The sequence below is a fragment of the Oratosquilla oratoria genome, chromosome 15 (genome assembly GCF_046742065.1).
Source record: "Oratosquilla oratoria isolate Oo_2021 chromosome 15, ASM4674206v1, whole genome shotgun sequence".
In the NCBI taxonomy this organism is placed as follows: Eukaryota; Metazoa; Arthropoda; class Malacostraca; order Stomatopoda; family Squillidae; genus Oratosquilla; species Oratosquilla oratoria.
In genome coordinates this window covers 332,501-350,000 of record NC_134791.1, presented here as the reverse complement: position 1 = coordinate 350,000, position 17,500 = coordinate 332,501, and the positions used below count along the sequence as shown (strand labels likewise).

At 43.5% G+C, this 17,500-nt stretch overlaps 1 protein-coding gene and 1 long non-coding RNA gene across 2 annotated transcripts in view; one reads left to right on the top strand and one right to left on the bottom strand.

The window, feature by feature from the left end:
* The window catches only part of Lmpt (four and a half LIM domains protein limpet), a 264,405-nt gene that overhangs the window by 47,336 nt on the left and 199,569 nt on the right, over positions 1–17,500 (top strand). The gene's annotated exons all lie outside the window — the stretch shown is intronic.
* LOC143033222 (uncharacterized) overlaps positions 1,293–17,500 on the bottom strand; it is a 28,065-nt gene continuing 11,857 nt past the window's right edge. Inside the window, exons 2-3 of the long non-coding RNA XR_012967162.1 lie at positions 13,373–13,460; positions 1,293–1,481 (exon numbers count right to left, since the gene is read on the bottom strand). This is a non-coding gene — a long non-coding RNA (uncharacterized LOC143033222). The remainder of the gene's footprint in view (positions 1,482–13,372; positions 13,461–17,500) is intronic.

Below are 17,500 nucleotides of genomic sequence, written 5' to 3'. Positions count from 1 at the left end.
CGAGTGCCGGGGGTTGGGTGAGAGCTACTCATTGTTCTTCGGTCATTGATAACATTACAGAACAATGGAGAACACGCGTGTAATGTCACGGGAATTTAAAATAATTTTTGTTTTAGTGATTTTTTTTTCCAAAACAGGGAAATTTCGGTTAACGGAATCACGTTTAGGTCTCGTGGGACGCTTCCGTTATAGCGTTGCAAGTCCGAAGAGGGGAGATTAGGTTGAAGAATCACCCTGAAAGAGAGATCTATTTGTGTAAACTGAGAGAGGTGGGACAGGTGTGTGTGTGTTAGTATGTGAGTGATTTATTGCCGAGGTGTACTGTCATCGGGTTGGGGTGGGGGGACACGGTGCCGGCACCGCCGCCGCCCTTCGCCCAAGCCCCCCGCCGCCGCCGCCACCGTCGTCGTCGTCGTCGGCGGCGGCGGCGGCGGCGGCGTCCGGTGGTGAGCGTCTGGGGTCGCGCCCAAGTTAATTTGGTCCCCGGTGGAGAGATACTCAGTCTAGCTCTCGTAGCGCTTGTAGAGACACCCTCTTCCTCTTCTCTCTTCTAACCCTCTTGGGTCTGTCTCTTTACCTGATTTTGGTGAGTAGCTCCTCTTTTTGAATTGGGGGGTGGGGGGACCTTTGGTTTCGACTTCTGAGGGAGGGGGCTAAGGATTCCCCTCCCTCTCCTTTTTGTCTCCCCTTTTGAGACCTCGTGGTGGTGTTGGTAACGTTTTCTTTCAGGTCAAAGCCCGCATCCCGTTCTCTGAAACTCGGAACCGTCGTTTGTTTACGTTTACCGGGTGCTCTCGCCTCGCTTTCTTCAAGAAATTTTGATTTCTCTTTCCTTCAAAAAGTTTTGACTTTTGACCCGTGGGAATTACGATTCTTTTTGAAATCGCAAAATATTATTGTTATTATTATTATTATTATTATATATTTTTTTTGGGGGGGTTATTGTGAATTAATTTTGGATGAGTGGAGGGGGACTTTGAGATCTCCTGCGGGAAATTTTGACGTCCTTTTCCAAAAAATGGAGATAGATTCCTGTTAGGAGAGGATGTGAAGGCGCTTATGGGAAGAGAGTAAGTCAAGGGGAAGGGGAAGCACCGTTGTCGCCCTACATGGGCCTCGTGCTCGGGACGAGGTCAACCTTTGTTTACATTGGAGGGGGACCGAAGCGTCTTCCTCGAAGACCTCGCTCTTTCTCGAACTCCTTGAAGTTGACCGCCTCGGCCGGCTCTCGAGCACGTAGGGCCAAGGTGAAGTGACATTTGTCTATTTATTTTTGTTTTTATTACTTATGTCTATCTACTGTAGGTATATTTATATATGATTATTTATTTGTTCATTTATTTTATTTGTTTATTTGTTTACCTGTTTTTATGCTTGAACCAGTCGGCTTCATTCGGTTGAAGGACATGATATAACGGAGTTCTGGTCGATTCAGACCCCGTTATAGTGGACGCCTCCTCACGGGCTGAATAAAATCGTCTCTGTTAGAAAAAAATGCATGTATGTATATTAGCATGTAAATGAATAGATTAAATAAATCACTTTGGTGAAGTTGTTAACAGTGTTCAACGTTTTTCCGTCACAGTTGACCCTAAGTTAACTGTTCCTGTTACCTCTTGAGCCCCTCCCCCCCCCCTCTGTGAGTGACGTCATGGGTCGAAGCGCTGGTTAACCGTTTTTCGTAACGTGTGAGATGTCCCCTTGTTGTGGTTAGCGCCGGGGACATTTGGGTCAGCAGAGGGACGGATGGTCCCCGATCGGAACGGGGGTCGGCGTCGATCGATCGAGACCCTTGTGCCCACCTCCTCCTGCACCCCCCCACCTCCGTCGTTCCTGTTCCCTCCTCTCTCCTCTCCTTTTCCCCATTCTTCCCCCCCTCCTCTCGTCTTTCCCTTTCCCATTATCTCCTTTCCCCCCCTTCCCTTCTTCCCCATATCATATTTTCCCTCCCCTCCTCTCATTTCCCTCCTCGCTCATTCCCCTCCTTCCCCATATCATCTTTTCCTTCCCCTCCTCTAATTTCCCTTCTCGCTCATTCCCCCCCTTCCCTTCTTCCCCCCTTCCCCATATCATCTTTTCCCTCCTCTCTCCTTTCCCCCTCTTCCCCATATCATCTTTTCCTTCCCCTCCTCTCATTTCCCTTCTCGCTCATTTTCCCCCCCTTCCCAATATCATCTTTTCCTTCCCCTCCTCTTATTTCCTCTCTCGCTCATTTTCCCCCTCTCCCTTCTTCCTCCCGCTCATTTTCCCCCCTTCTCTTCTACCTTCCTCTCTTGTTCCACCTCTTCTTCCCCTTTAACCCATTTTCTTTTTCCTTCCCCCCCTCGCCTCTCCCCTTGTCCTTTTCCCCCTTCCCTTCTCAGTTTCCCCATTCTCTCTTTCCCTGCTCCCCCTTTCCTTTGACCCCTTTCCTTCTCCCCTTTCCCATTTTCCCATCCCCGTCCCAATCCTTTTTCCCTCTTCCCTTCTCCTCTTCCCTTCTCTTCCCCAATTTATTTCCCTTTCCCCCCTCTCCTTTCCCCGTTTTCTTTCCCCCTTCATCTCCTTTCCCCCCTCCCCTTCCTTTCTCCTTGTCCCCTCAAACTCGGCTCGGCTCCCTTCCCTTGCCTTTGCTGAATAGCATCGTTGGTCGTTAGCCAGAATGAACTCTGTCGAGTGCAACGACACTGCAGTGCCCAAGTGGTTTTGTCTGTGGCAGTAATGTCTTGCAAGTGGTTTTATTTGTCTTGAGGGGGGGATTCCGCGCGCGCTGTGGGGATTGGACTGATCTCGATTAAGCGTTTGGGGTTCTTGAACGGATTCGGTTAACCTGGCTCCGGCCAGAGTCAAGATTAGATGCTAAAAGGTTAAACGGGACGTGTGTGCATGCGTGTGTGTGCATGCGTGTGTGTGTGTGTGTGTGTGTGTGTGTAGAATCATGAAACACAAGCTTACTTCACCTCGTCTCCTCGTTCTCCTACTTCTTTTCCTTCTTCATCTTTTTCTTCCTCCTCCACCTCGTCTTCGCGTTCCTCTTCCACCTGTTCCTCTTCTTCATTTCCTTTCTCTTCGTCGTCTTTTTCCTTTTCCTCCTCGTTCCTACTTTTTTCCTCGTTTTTTATATTTACTTTTTTCCCACTATATTTTGAAACGCCTCTGCAACACATTCCACCTCGATCACGTGATTCCTGCCAGCCTTAGCCTTAGCCTTAGCCTTAGCCTTAGCCCCCTCGCAGTGCCACTCCACCAGGCAGTGTGGCGGTGACGTCATCCCGTTTCCAAAACTGCACCAAACATCTGTTCTAGATCTCCCCGAGGGCCGCCTAGCATGCTGCCAGTCATGCCACCTAGACGCCCTGCGTACCTGGTGACTTCGCATTTTATTCTGGCTGCCGTTGAGCGATTGTATTCACCTCCCTAATTGGCTTGAACTCCTTCCGTATCGGGTGACATTTTTTTCTTATATATTTGTCGTGTCGCGATTTTATTCACTTCATGGTAATAGTCTCCCTTGCGATTAAATTTACATCTCGTTTATTGATTTATGTTTATTTACATACTACATTATGTTCATAGTATTTTTACTTGTTAGCTTATTACTAATCAAGTAAAATGTTACGTAGGGGAAAAAGAAATGACAAGTTTGTAGAAATGATCCCTCGAATATTTTGAGAAGAATTTCCTAACGTCCGACCTCAGCGCCCCCTGTCGTCAGGTTTGGGTAGTCCATGACCCTAGCATCTCCTTGCAAGGTCTATGACTGCTGCATAACCGGTGGGCGGGGCGAGAAAGGCTGAGGAAGGATTGAGTGCATCAAAATCACCATGGATGGACGGCGTATAGAGAAATCTTCATTTTTCACGGTGTTTCAATTTTGCGATTCAGTATTTTCGCGGCGCAACAAAAATTCACTTTTTGCTAATTTCGCGATTTGTGAATATTTTGGTGGCAAGGTTGGTGACAACCCCTCAGTTCGAATCTCCCGCCGGAGTCTCCATGTTATGACGTCAGAGCTATGAATGTGACGTCATTTTTTGTTTACATTAGGTTTACTCCCCACCCACTGATGTTTGTTTTGTATATTTTCTTTGGGGGCTTTTATTTTTAGCGATGACGTGCGTGTATCCTATTCCAAAGTGTTTCTTATATTCAGGCATGGGTACCCTGGAACCTATTAGGCTTTTTAGCATAGAAGTTATACTTGCCATTTTCGCGATTTTCAATTTCGTTTTCCTTCTTTTCTTCTCCTCCTCCTCCTCCTCCTCCTCGATGTTAATCAAATGAGGAAAATGTTTTCTTTTTCGGGGAAAAGTGTGAGCACTGGCGGAAAGTACATGAATGATCGAGTTCGTGATTTTGTTGACGTCATCGTCATGCATGACGCGCTTTCTCGAGAGAGCAGTGTTCAACACGTTCCTGTCAGAACAAGAACAATGTTAAAAAAAATCTCTGTTCACCAAAACAAGCGCTGAAAATGTTCATTAACCGATGATTCCATAATTCCATCTACTCTGTCTACTCTTTCGCCGTCAGTTGGATAATTTGTCAGCCTCATCGAGTGTCGGCGCGAGTTCCGCAAGAATAGGAACTTTGGTAAACAAGTTCAATGTGTACGTGTGTGTGTGTGTGTATGTATGTATGTGTAAAACAACAACCCAAGTTTATTTCCCCCCTTTTCCTCCTGTGGCCCTCATTGTAAACTCGTATAGATAAAAGCCAACCATCCGAGTATGAAGACCTTCATTTGCATGCACAGTTGTACATAAAGACGTCTGGGTATAATTTACATTCGTGAGGGAGCAAGCATGTGTGTTTTTACTTTGTATGTGTGTGGAGTGCCCAGTTGCCACTAAAAATAGATAGATAGTATTTTTATAGCATCGTTAGTGTTACCGTCGTCTAGAATATATTTTGGGGGCGAGGGGAAATGGACTGGTGTATTTGGGTTGCCGGCCTCTTGATTGACTCAGGCTTCCCTTTTCACCATGGCACCCCCCCCCTTTAAAAAGAAAAAAAGAAAAAAATTGTCAGTGTTTCCATTTCGGTCGCCGCCTACTCCAAGTGTCACGTGTGGCGGGCGCGAAAGAGCACAACCCTCAAAATAGCCAAAAGTTGGCAACCTCCCTACAAGGTATGTGTATGTGTAATATAAAAAAATATATATATATATATATATATAATATAAATATATATATATATAATATATATATATATATATAATATATATATATATATACATACATACATACATACATACATACATGCACAAAGCAGTGGTAGCGTTCACAACCTCTACTCTAGTGGTCCTAGTTCGAATCCTGCCCATGGCTAAGATAATTTCAGTATCGCTGCGCTGCGAGCCGGCACTCTAACTCTCTAGTGAGCGTGTAGTTGTGTGTGTATGCGTGTAATGTCACGAGTACCCACAGATCGGTCTTATAGACTGAGCTCTCATCCGGGAGTGCAATAGCTGTCGATTACGAGTCTAAAACGTGATCCAAGGCAATGATGAATCACACACGTATTCAAATACTTCGCGACACGTGAAACTAATGTGTTGCAAATCACGGGGGAAGAAGAGACGTAGTCAAAAAGTCGTTGTCCTTCAAGACATTTTCAATAAGTACCTTACATATCAAAACGTTTAGACAACGTCTTATTACGTTTCCAGTGGTTTTACACACACACACACACACACACACACACACACACACACACACACACACACACACACACACACACACACTCTCTCTCACACACTATCACACTCTCTCTTTACTTATTCACGACTCGGTACTTAAGCCCTTTCTCCGCGCAAAGCAGCCCCCCGTCTTTTTCATGAGGTTACCTGATGACGCAAAGTTCCAAGACGTGAAAGGATTGATGGAAGCAAGCTTAACCCCATTTTGCTGCCGATTAGAAGGGGTTGGTGGGGGGGGGACAAGTTTTGATGGACTAAAGCTTAAACCTGCCGGTGTGCCCCGGGTCCTGGCTCGGGTGGGGTGGGGTGGGGTGGGGGTTCCATCCCGAATGGAGTCGCCTGGCGAAAGCAGAAGTGAAGTTGCGGGTCATTAGCTCTCAAAGCCATCTCTTAGTGGCGGGTAGCACGAAAAAGTGGACCGTATGAAGTTTTTATCATTAATATTAACGATTTTAACGATAATCACCAGTGGCGGACATTCTTTGCTGCCACATAAAATGGACCCTGCCAGCCAATTGTTGTGGATGCCACAAATATAAGTGCTCGGGTGCATCTAATGACTATGAAACTTATGTATCAATACAGAGAGATTTAAAAAAGACAATAAGAAAAAGAAAACGACAATACGAAATGAACATCGCTGAGAAATCCAAAGAGAATCCCAAAGAATTCTATAGTTACATTAGAGATAAAAAGGTTGTTAGGAATCACATTGGTCCACTATTATCTGCTGACGGTCAACTTGAATATTCAAATGAAGGAATGTGTAATCTCTTAAACAATTATTTTAGCTCGGTATTCGTAAACGAAACACCTCAAAGTGAATTCCAAACTGAAACCTGTGAAAAGTCTGGGGTAAACTTACTCACTACGGTAAATATAACAAAAGAACAAATTAAAAGGTGTATAGACAAACTCAAAGTTAATAAAACACCAGGGCCTGACGGTTGGCATCCAAGAATCTTAAAGGAAATGAAAAATGAGATTGTTGTTCCATTAGAAATTATTTTCAAGAAATCCATCATATCCGGAGATGTCCCAAGAGAATGGAAGCTAGCTAACGTTACTCCCATATTCAAAAAAGGTGACAAAAAGAAACCAAATAACTATAGGCCTATTAGTTTGACTTCGATCGTAGGAAAAATAATGGAAACTATCATCAGAGATGCTATCGAATATCATTTAGAAAGTAACCGTTTGATAAATGATAGCCAACATGGTTTCAGACGGAAACGTTCTTGCGTGACTAACTTACTCGAATTCTACAACACAGTTGTCTCGAATTATGACAAAAGAAACAATATAGATTTAGTATATCTAGACTTTGCAAAAGCTTTTGATACCGTCCCACACGAAAGACTACTTACTAAATTAGCTTTGCATGGAATAAGTGGTAGCCTATTAGGTTGGACTAGTAATTGGTTGAAAGGTCGAAAACAGAGAGTTGTTTTAAATGGAAAAACTTCTGGATGGAAAAGTGTTGCAAGTGGAGTTCCTCAGGGTTCCGTTCTTGGGCCACTTCTATTCATAGTATATATAAATGATATAGACCATGGACTAAAATCTACTGTTTCCAAATTTGCTGATGATACAAAACTGTGCGGAGTGGCAAATGATCACTCAAACCAATTAGATATTCAAGAAGATTTAGATAAATTACAGCAATGGTCTGAAAAGTGGCTAATGAAATTTAACACAAGTAAATGCAAGGTAATGCACATAGGTAAAAATAACAGCAAGTACGATTACAAGTTATTTGGAAATTCGTTAACAAAAGTGGATAGTGAAAAAGATCTCGGCGTAATTATCAGTAACGACCTCAAATCATCCAAGCAGTGTATTTCAGCCTCTGAGAAAGCAAATAAGATTCTGGGATTGATTGCGCGATCTTTTGATTTCAAAAGTCCATCACTCATTAACAAGCTATATAAATCGTTAGTTCGTCCACATTTGGAATATGCTGTTTCCGTATGGTCACCGAATCTCATTAAAGACATTGACAGACTGGAAAAAATACAACGGCGAGCCACAAAACTGATTCCAAATATCAAAAATAAATCATACGAAAATCGACTTAAGCACATGAATCTGTTTTCCCTAAAAAAGCGTAGACTCAGAGGTGACTTGATACAGGTCTTTAAGATTTTAAAGGGAATTGACAACATCAAAAGTGACCAAATTTTCACATTGAATGAGAATCAGACAAGAAACAATGGTCTCAAACTGTCCGGAAATAGATTCAATTTGGAAGTAGGTAGAAACAACTTTGCCAACCGTGTAGTTAATGAATGGAATAAACTTCCTGCACAGGTAGTACAATGTAGTTCAGTTCGAAGCTTTAAGAATCATTTAGATAAATACCTAAGTAAGATGCTGTAATTATTATATAATTTATGTTATATTATTTGTTTTTGTTTTGTTATAATTTGTCTGTCTGATTTTCATTTATTATTAGTTATATGTCAATTTATTATCAATTACTATTTACCTGTTTGTTTGTTATTCAACTATACCAATGCATTTATTTATGTATTTTAATTGTTATTTACATTGTTATAGTTTTAATTTATTATTAATATGATTTTTTTTTTCTTTTTTTTTGCATCCGACCTAGATATGGATCAAAAGGTCTCCTGTCGGCATGCTTTGCCTTTGTAATCCTTTGTAATATAAAGGGGAAGAATCCTTTTGGCATCATAGATAATTACAAACATAAATGTAATAGCTCCATTTTTATGGGTGCCACTGAAATATGGTACATATCTCTATATTTGTTATCTGTCAAAAAAATGTGAGCTTCGGCCTACTTCCACTATTTTATGGATGCCTCAAAAAATAGAAACCGTTTTCTTCTCTTCCCTTTTTCCCCCCCACAAGAAATGGGCACATCTTCCACTTTTTCGTGGCTGCCACAAAAAATGGGTACTTTGAGTGGTCCCTTGCATTGACGGCGCTTCTAGATTTGGAGTCTTGGCAGCGGGCCGGCGCCGGCGATGCAAGACGATGGCGCCAAACGGAGATCCCCCCCGATTGGCATTTCCCGTTTTATTGACTGAAAGTGTTGGCGACTCCCTTGCAAGGAGGGTACAGGGTGTTGACCCCCTAGTCTGTGGGGCCTCGCACACCGGGAGGAGGAGGAGGAGGAGGAATGGATGGAAAGGGGGCTGCGGAGGTGAATGAAGCGGTCTGGCAGGCAGCAGGATTAAAAAAAAAAATGACAACGGAGGTGGAGGCCTTGGCAGGACATTTCGGCCGAAAACGTTTTGGTCCAATTAACGATTTCAACCCAATGCGGTTTTGGCCAATCTCCGTTTTGGCCGAAGACGTTTTGGTCAAAATAACGTTTTCGACCAATTGCTGTTTTGTCCAACTACGTTTTCACCAAAGATGTTTACAATTGTTGCTTTGAGGTTTGCAAAGTGGAAATCCCGTAGCCTCGCAGTGACTGGCAACGGTCCTTGCATGGGCACCTCCCTCGTCTGTGCTGTTGTATCGGTGTTGGGCTGTCCCGGTGTCGCCGGCTCAACGTGGTACAAGGAGAGAAAGAGATCAGTCGCCGGTGGTAAGCCCTTCAGGTCTGAAAGTGTCTAAGAGGGGATTTACACGGTCTAATGGTTCGTCGAACGCGGTTCGACAGACACGTGTTTGAAGTGATGTGTGAACGTGTGAAGGGGGTATTTGGTTGTCGAGCACATTGGTTAAACCCCAAATACCCCGTTCACACGTTCACACATCACTTTAGACACGTGTCTGTCGAACCGCGTTCGACGAACCGTTAGACCGTGTAAACCCCCTCTAAGAGGTACAGTTGAAACCTTGGGCATAGTCCGGTGACGGAGTGTCAGCCCCTCGGGGCAGCACTGAAGAGCACGTCACTACGAAGGACATCATGAGGCCTTATCCATGGTTGTCTTTGCCGACAGCCAGCCAGAATAAACATGGACGATACCGGAGGCCCATTTCCCCCCTTTATTTAGGCCAGGGGTTCTCAAACTTTTTCTCGTTAAGTACCCCCTGAGTTAGATCATCTTCCCGAACCCCCTATAATCTGACACACAGTTGCTGTTTTAAAAGTAAACCGACGCGATATGGCGCGCCTCTTCATTACACACACACACACACACACACACACACACACACACACACACACACACACACACACACACACACACACACACACACACACACACACACACACAAAAGTGTAGAACAGTGAGATTGAAGGAACACACTGCTAGCACGGAATTTCATAATCCACAACTACCACTATTTAAAATACGTTTTTCGTCAGCCATCTAAGTATCCCTAGAAATCTTCTTGTGAACCCCTAGGGGTTCGCGAACCCCAGTTTGAGTACCCCTGATTTAGGGGGTTGCCGAGTCAAAGTAGACAAGTACATGCATCGTAAATATATACAAGTCGTTGAAGCATAACATTCAAATGTGGCCACCGTTGCGTTGGTCGGGGTGGACTCGAACCTTGAGTGGAGTTAGTTTGAATCGGATGGCCCGGCGAGGCGCCGTTCGGACAAGAGGAAGGAGGGGCGTCGGGGAGGAGCTGAATTGGGCGACAGGAATAGTAAGGGCAATTAGGAAGATAACAAGCGGAGTGGGAGGGAGGGAGGGAGGGTCAATTAGACCTGGCGGCCAAGATAAAGCTCGTGGCGGCAATGGCCCCAGGAAGGAATAATGTTGATCTTATCAGACCGAGATGAATGTTTTATTCGTGCATTTGTTATTTCAATTATTATAATTATTTCATATGTATATTTTTTATAAGTGTCTTGTTAATTGTATATTTTATTTTGTATTTTTTTTTCTTTTTTAGTTTATTTTACTAATATTTAGTTATTTATTAGTATGTTTAATTACTAGATATAGTGAGATGCAATGGTTAAGGCATGCAGACAGGAGACCTCTTGGTCCGTAACGAGGTGAGAAAAAAATAGATGACTACATTTAGAATACATTAGAAGATAAACTCCTTGCTCGTGGTCATTTGGGTTGTGTTGAAGCAAGTTTCTTATCTGTGTGTTTTTATTTATTTTATTTTTTTCTGGATAAGATTAATGTGATAGTGAAGGAAATCTTCAACTCGTCGAGCTTGTTAGTAGGGCCCAAGCTTGGGCGAGATAAGAGCTGAAGCACCTCCACGATGATGATGATGATAATTATTGCAGGAAGGAATGAATGAAGGAGGGAGGGTGGTTTGCGCCGCGAGAGCCGAGGAAGGTCCGTGTAGTAGTAGTATCTGTATCGGTGCGAGCACAAACAAGATCGGGGTAGGTAGCAATGGCGTCTTGGGGGACTGATAGATCAAGGTAGACAAGCAGGAGGGAGAGGAGGAGGAGGAAGAAGAGGAGCTGGTGTAGGGAAAAGAGGAGAGGCAGGAGAAAGAAGAGGAGGAGGTGGTGCATGGAGGAGAGGGAAAAGAAGAGGAGGAGGTGGTGCATGGAGGAGAGGGAAAAGAGGAGGAGGAGGTGGTGCATGGAGGAGAGGGAAAAGAGGAGGAGGAGGAGGAGTGTGACGTGTATTTACAGACTCATGGTGCAGGTTGACCTTGCAGGCTGCAACCTCCTCCTCCCCCGTGAGGAGGAGGAGGAGCGAACCTCCATGACGCCTCCTCCCCCTCCCCCCTCCCAACCGCCTCCTCTAACCACTGACGCAGCGTTGAAGTATGCCTTTTCGCCCCCCCCCCCACTAAATAAATGGGCCCACTAAAACATGGCGTCACTGCAGTGACACTTCTTCGAGAGTGAGTCTGGTCTGGAGGGCGACAATTAAGAGCAGGAGCAGCAGATGGCGCGCTCGCTCGCTCGCTCACAGCTGGTCTCTGCCACATGGGTTTTATTTTTAGGTTTATTTGTTTATATATTTCTTTAAATAACTATGTTCCATTATGTTAACTCGCTCATCATTTGTTCATTGGGTCATACTCTCATAATTTTGGGTATTGGCTGGGTTCATCATGCTTTGAATTGGCCACTCTGCGTAAAGGGTATGTTGTGAATTGGTATTAATTTTATCATTGCTGTTGACTACTATCTCTACTACTCCCAAATTTCTGTTGTCACAACTGCCACTATCTCCATAGTGACACGAACAAATTGATTTATGTGGAAATTGTGTTCGACGGGAAAACGGGTTTGGGCGAAAGTGGAAAGGAAATGTCGATTTGAACCATGATAACAAATAAGTTTATGTTGCATAATTTCCCACATAATTATTATCATTATTACTAATATTTTTAATGATATGGTGTTAATTTATTAAGTTATGTAATAGTACAGCTTGAAGAAGGAAGTAGAGAGAGCGGTTGAGAAGGCACAAGCTGCATCAAAGAAAACGGACCCATTTTCTATAATGGGGTGACGTCACTGGCTGAGTGTAAACATGCAGATCAGTGCAAAGTAAACTGACGTCAGTGTTGTTGATCGTCTCATGGATGTTGATTATTGCAAATGCAGTCGTGATGAAGTGTCAATAATAGACGTCAAATTATCTTTATTTAACGAAAGACAGTTGAACGTGTGTTAAAAAACTCATATGACTGCTTCGATGATCTAATTGGAAGTTGCAAATAAGATATTATTTTTCTGTTCTAATTACATTTACCGAAAGTGAAAGGCTGCACAAACTGGTACTGACATATTTCAGTGTACATTATTATTTCCATGCTACCGACATTGTTATTATTATCTTCTCGTTTTTGTTTCCAAATAGTTATCAGGGATGAAGATCAGGTAGTTATCAATTCTACATATATTTTCTTTTATACACAACCCATTCCCTCCAGCCTACAGAGAGAGAGAGAAGTTTGCAGGTTGGGAGAGGCCGTGAGCTTTGAGTGGCGAAATGGTCGATTGATTGAACTTGTTGAACTCGGTTCACAGTTGATTTGTTATGTTGTACAGAAAGTGCCTGTTTTTTACCGGAGTGTGGGAAGCCGGACATGATGCGATAAATTTGCCACCCCTGGAAGTCCCCCCTCCCCCCATAGATCCCTTCCGATGACGTCACATAGCCCGAAAGGACTCCCTGAGCACGTAGGGCAAAGGTGGAGGTTTCGAACGCAGCTACTCAGCGCCTCGTGGCGTAAGCTGACCTGGGTAACCTTGAACTTGGTTGGGTCTTGGGAGGAGGCAGGACGGCTGCATTCCGGAAGTAAGAGGGGGGAGGAGGGGAAGAAGAGGAGGAGGAGGAGAGTGGAAGAATGGAGAATGACGGCCATGAGGCAGGCAAGACGCTTAATGTATGTACGTGTGTGTGATTCATCATGGTCTTGGATCACGTGTGTGTGTGTGTGCATGTGTGGATGGGTGTGCTCGGGGAGGGGGGGCTTTGATGAACATTGATTGCTATTATGAACAATTGAACCTGTCAACTATCAATTTTGTTCTTGTTATGTTTGTACAAAAGGGCCAGGGGAAGTGGTTCCGGCCTTCCTCTCCACGCATCCGTGGCTTCGAGGCGGCGGTGACGACACTCTTCTTCCTCCTCCTTGGCTGGAGGGAAGAATCTTCATCTATAGATAGGAAAACGTATAAGCTATCTCTCTCTCTCTCTTTCTCTCTTCTCTCTCTCTCTCTCTCTCACATGTATATATATATATATATATATATATGTATATATATATATATATATAATATGTATATATCGCACACACACGCACATATAGTATATTTGTACTAACTTGAGTGACGAGTATAGGTGACGGGGTAAAGCCTAGTCGTAGATAGACAGGTGGGTGAATGAGCAGAGGGAGAGAAGAGTTCCAGAACCTCACAGTGGAAAGAAAGAAAAATATTGACGTAAGTTGTTTTCACAAAATGTGTGTGTGTGTGCGTAAAATGTACATGTACATCGTGTGTGTGTGCGTAAAGTATACATGTATATTGTGTGTGTGTGTACAAGTGTATGTTCTCTCGCTACTATGATAAACTCTTGGAGTTGATGTATGCGTGTGCATGTGTGCAACTTGTGTAATAAAGACTGTGTGGCTGTCGGTGTTCACTCTACCTTGAGGGCTTCCACCGAATCGCCTCAACCTTCCTCAACTTGATCCACGGTGGCGTGACGTTATGTAACGTGACGTGCTGACGTTATGTGACGTCACGTGCTGACGTTATGTGACGCGATAGCCACCCGACGCTTTTTTGTAGATAAACTTTGCCTTCACATTATGAAAAAGTAAACCAATAAATAAGAATCCCTCTAACCTCTCCCTCCCTGCCTGCCGTATTAGTTGCTCAAGTTTTGTGAAATCCGTATCACAGACTTAGTAACATCCCTTCGGACCAGAGTCACGCGGTGTTCTTTTATGATTAGAGACCAGTCGTCACGACTCGATATATTATATATTATATTATATAAAGTCATCACATACAACAACAACATAACAGAAAGAAATTTAATTGAATGCAGTTTGATCAAATCTAGTAAGGGGATAAATGTTAATCTTCATCAAGGTTTGTACAAATTAGATAGTTTTATTTCTCATGAAATTTCAAAATTGTTTGAATTGTAATATAAATTATGAGCAGTTGTCCCATACTTGTTGGTTACCAGGACGGCCCATACGTCCGGCACGTGTACTTCTTCCACTACCTCTCCGAATGCCCTCTTCACTATGTCATATATTCTGTACCTTGTTTCTTCATCTTATAATTCCTTCTTTGTATCTGCACTGAAGATGTAATTACACGAAAGCGCTCTGCTTCGTTAGTTTACTTTTCCTAGTGGTTATTTACGCATATATATATAAATATATAATACATATGTGTGTGTGTGTTTGTGTTTCTCTTTGCTACTGGCTTTCTTACATATAACCTCACCATTTTATATATGGATATATAGAGACGGAACCCCTTGAGCGTATCTCCAATCCTTTGTACTATGCGCGCGCGCACACACACCTTTTGTAGCCTTAACGAACGAACTCGTAAGTTCTTCCAGGAAAGGGGTTATGAAATTGTTTTAACTTGCAGCCGATACTCGAGGGGCGGAGCGGTGGTGTGGGGGGGTAGGGAGGGCAAGGTCCATACATTAAGCCTTAGGGGGAAGCGAAGGGGTGGGGGGATCCATCCGTACTTGATAGATGTCTTGTCACATTGGGCACAGGTGATGATGGCCTCGGATGCAGCAAAGAACATGTCCCTCCCAGTCTTGACCTCCCTCCCACCCTTCCCTACACTTACCCTTCCCCCTCCCCTCCCCTCCCCTCTCCACCTCCCTTCCCCACACTAGCCCCTCCCTACCTCCCCTTTCCTCTCCTACACTTACCCCTCCCCTCCCCTCCCCCTCTCCTCTTCACACCTACCCATTTGCTCCCCCCCTCTCCCCCTCCCCCCCTCCTCTTCACACGTACCCATTTCCTCGCGGCCTCCGCCTCCTCCTCCTCCTCTTCACCTGCTTAAGCACCACAACGATTTACGTCGGTCAGATCACGTCCAGGCATATGTACACACACGCGCGCGCACACGCACGCACGCACGCACGCACGCACGCACAGTATGCACTCGCTCGTTCCCATCTCCTGGTCTTGTTTCATCCGCTTACAGGAGGAGGGGCAGCAGTCACGCCATTGCCCCCCCTCCTCCCCAACACTCCTGCCAACGCCCCGAAACTGTGTGTAGTTTTACCTGAGTGTATTGTGCTGGAAAAAAGAAATTATGTTCGTGGTGTCCCGTACCTGCCATCACTGAGGAAAATTGGGTCTTGGATCTGTCTTTGTATTGATTATTTTGTTTTTTTCCTTGTAGGTTATTTCACACGTTCTTTCCTTGTATCACTCATGTAAGTACGCACACACGCACACACACATATATATATATATATATATATATATAATATATACATATAAAACTGGTGTCGAGGAATTTATAGGACAATTTCCAGAACATTCCTATTGTGCATATCCTGCATAGCATGATGGAAGCGTCCTAGCCACATTGTAGTCAAAACAAGGGTTCGAGTCCTAGTGACAGAACTATTTGTAATCCATATAGGTTGAAAGAAATCAGCAGTGACGCAAATGATTTGACAAAGACGGACTGGACTGGACTGTCGGTCGCGCTGCAGAGGTGGTTGGGTGCGAGGCGTGGGGGGAGGTGGGCAGCTGGGGGAATGAGGGGGGAGTTGGGGGGTGAAGTGCCCCAGAGTATCAGGGTCAGGGGGCCAAGGCGGGGAGGGGGGGAAAATCGGAGGAGATGAAGGACCTATCGGCGACCTGCCCATCCGAGAGTCGATTGAAGTCGTTAGTAACTCAATCGTGGTTGCCCACTTGGGGCAGTGTTCGCCTTTATATGCATATGTATGTATATGTATATATGTATATATATATATATATATATGTATATGTATATATATATATATATATATATATATATATATATATATATATGTATATAACGAAGTATTCATGTCTGTGTAAGGAAGGTTAGGGTTTTGGTGCTTAGAAGGGTTAGTTTGTGTTAGACATTCGGGTCTGTGGTAGAAGCACTTTCTCACCTCTGTATGTACGTATCATTGAGTATATTTACGAAAGAGAACCAGAACGCTTTCTGTTCTTGTTCATCAAGGCCTCCACAAAATTAGCACTTGGGGTCACAGAGGATTAATGTGTCCCCTCAAAAAAAGAAATATATATAGAGAGAAAGAGAGAGAGAGAGACTGTTGGTGGAGTGAAACGGCCAAAGAGGAATTTGAATTCGGGTGAGCGCGGTGACGTCATGTCTTCGGAGTTTGTTTGTTATATTTGATTTGTTTTTGCAACAGTAACCGTTCAAGACTTTTTCGTTTTTTGTTTGTATGGATATTATATGGTTATCTACTATTTACTTGTTTGTTTTTGTAACTTGAGTGACAACCGTTGAAGATTTTGTCATTTACTTATTTCTTATTTACATGTTCTATGTTTTTATTTTATGGCGGTAATTACAATTATTACATTTTTTTTATTTAGTTGTTTTCGTTTATATATATTTTTTAGCATGCAGGATTTGTGTAACTCGATGTATTTGAAGACTTAAATGGGATGTTTTTAGAAAAAAAAAAACTAGAGCCGGTTAGGTCGCGGCACCAAAGGTCTGTGCCGGTCCAGAAGCGCCACGTGCCAAGTTTCATCTACTTATTTGAACTGCTGGGCGGGAAATGAGAGGTTTTTCTCAAAAAGAAACAAGTGTTTTCAAGAACAACTTTTGAGGTCCAAGACTAGGCGGCAAACTGAGCGCAGAGTCGAGGCAATGAAAAGGCGAGTTTTGAGAAAACGGCAACAAAGAAATTAAGTTCATTTTAATCCGGATGATGTCCATGTTGAGCGAGGTTAAGCGAGGGACGAAGGAGGCGTTTGTGCCATGCCAGGTTAATTAATAAGGCGAACGGGGCCCCGGCTGGGTGCCTGCCACAAGTAGGTATGTAGTGGAGTGCCCGCTGTCCGGCCGGGCCTGGTCCTGGAGGAGGGACTGGATTTGCGCGCGGAATGACCTTCGGTGCCAATCCACTGGCGCAATACAGGAATTTTTTTCCTATTTGTCATAACTTTTTTTTCTATGGTATTGTCATAATTTTTTAGATTATTTATATCTTATTAACGTTATTCTATTTTATTTGTTGTCTTTGTTAAGATTTCTTTAATTTTATATTTCCGTAATGTTTCTGTATATAATGTTTTTAATATTTTTCCATCTTATTATATTCTAATATTATTGTATTTTATTCGTCCTTGTCATTATCGTTAAAATAATAGTATAATGGAGATATTTTTTGGGATTTGTGAGTAGCAATTGTTATTATACAAAGTCGGTTCTCTCTTTCTCTTTTG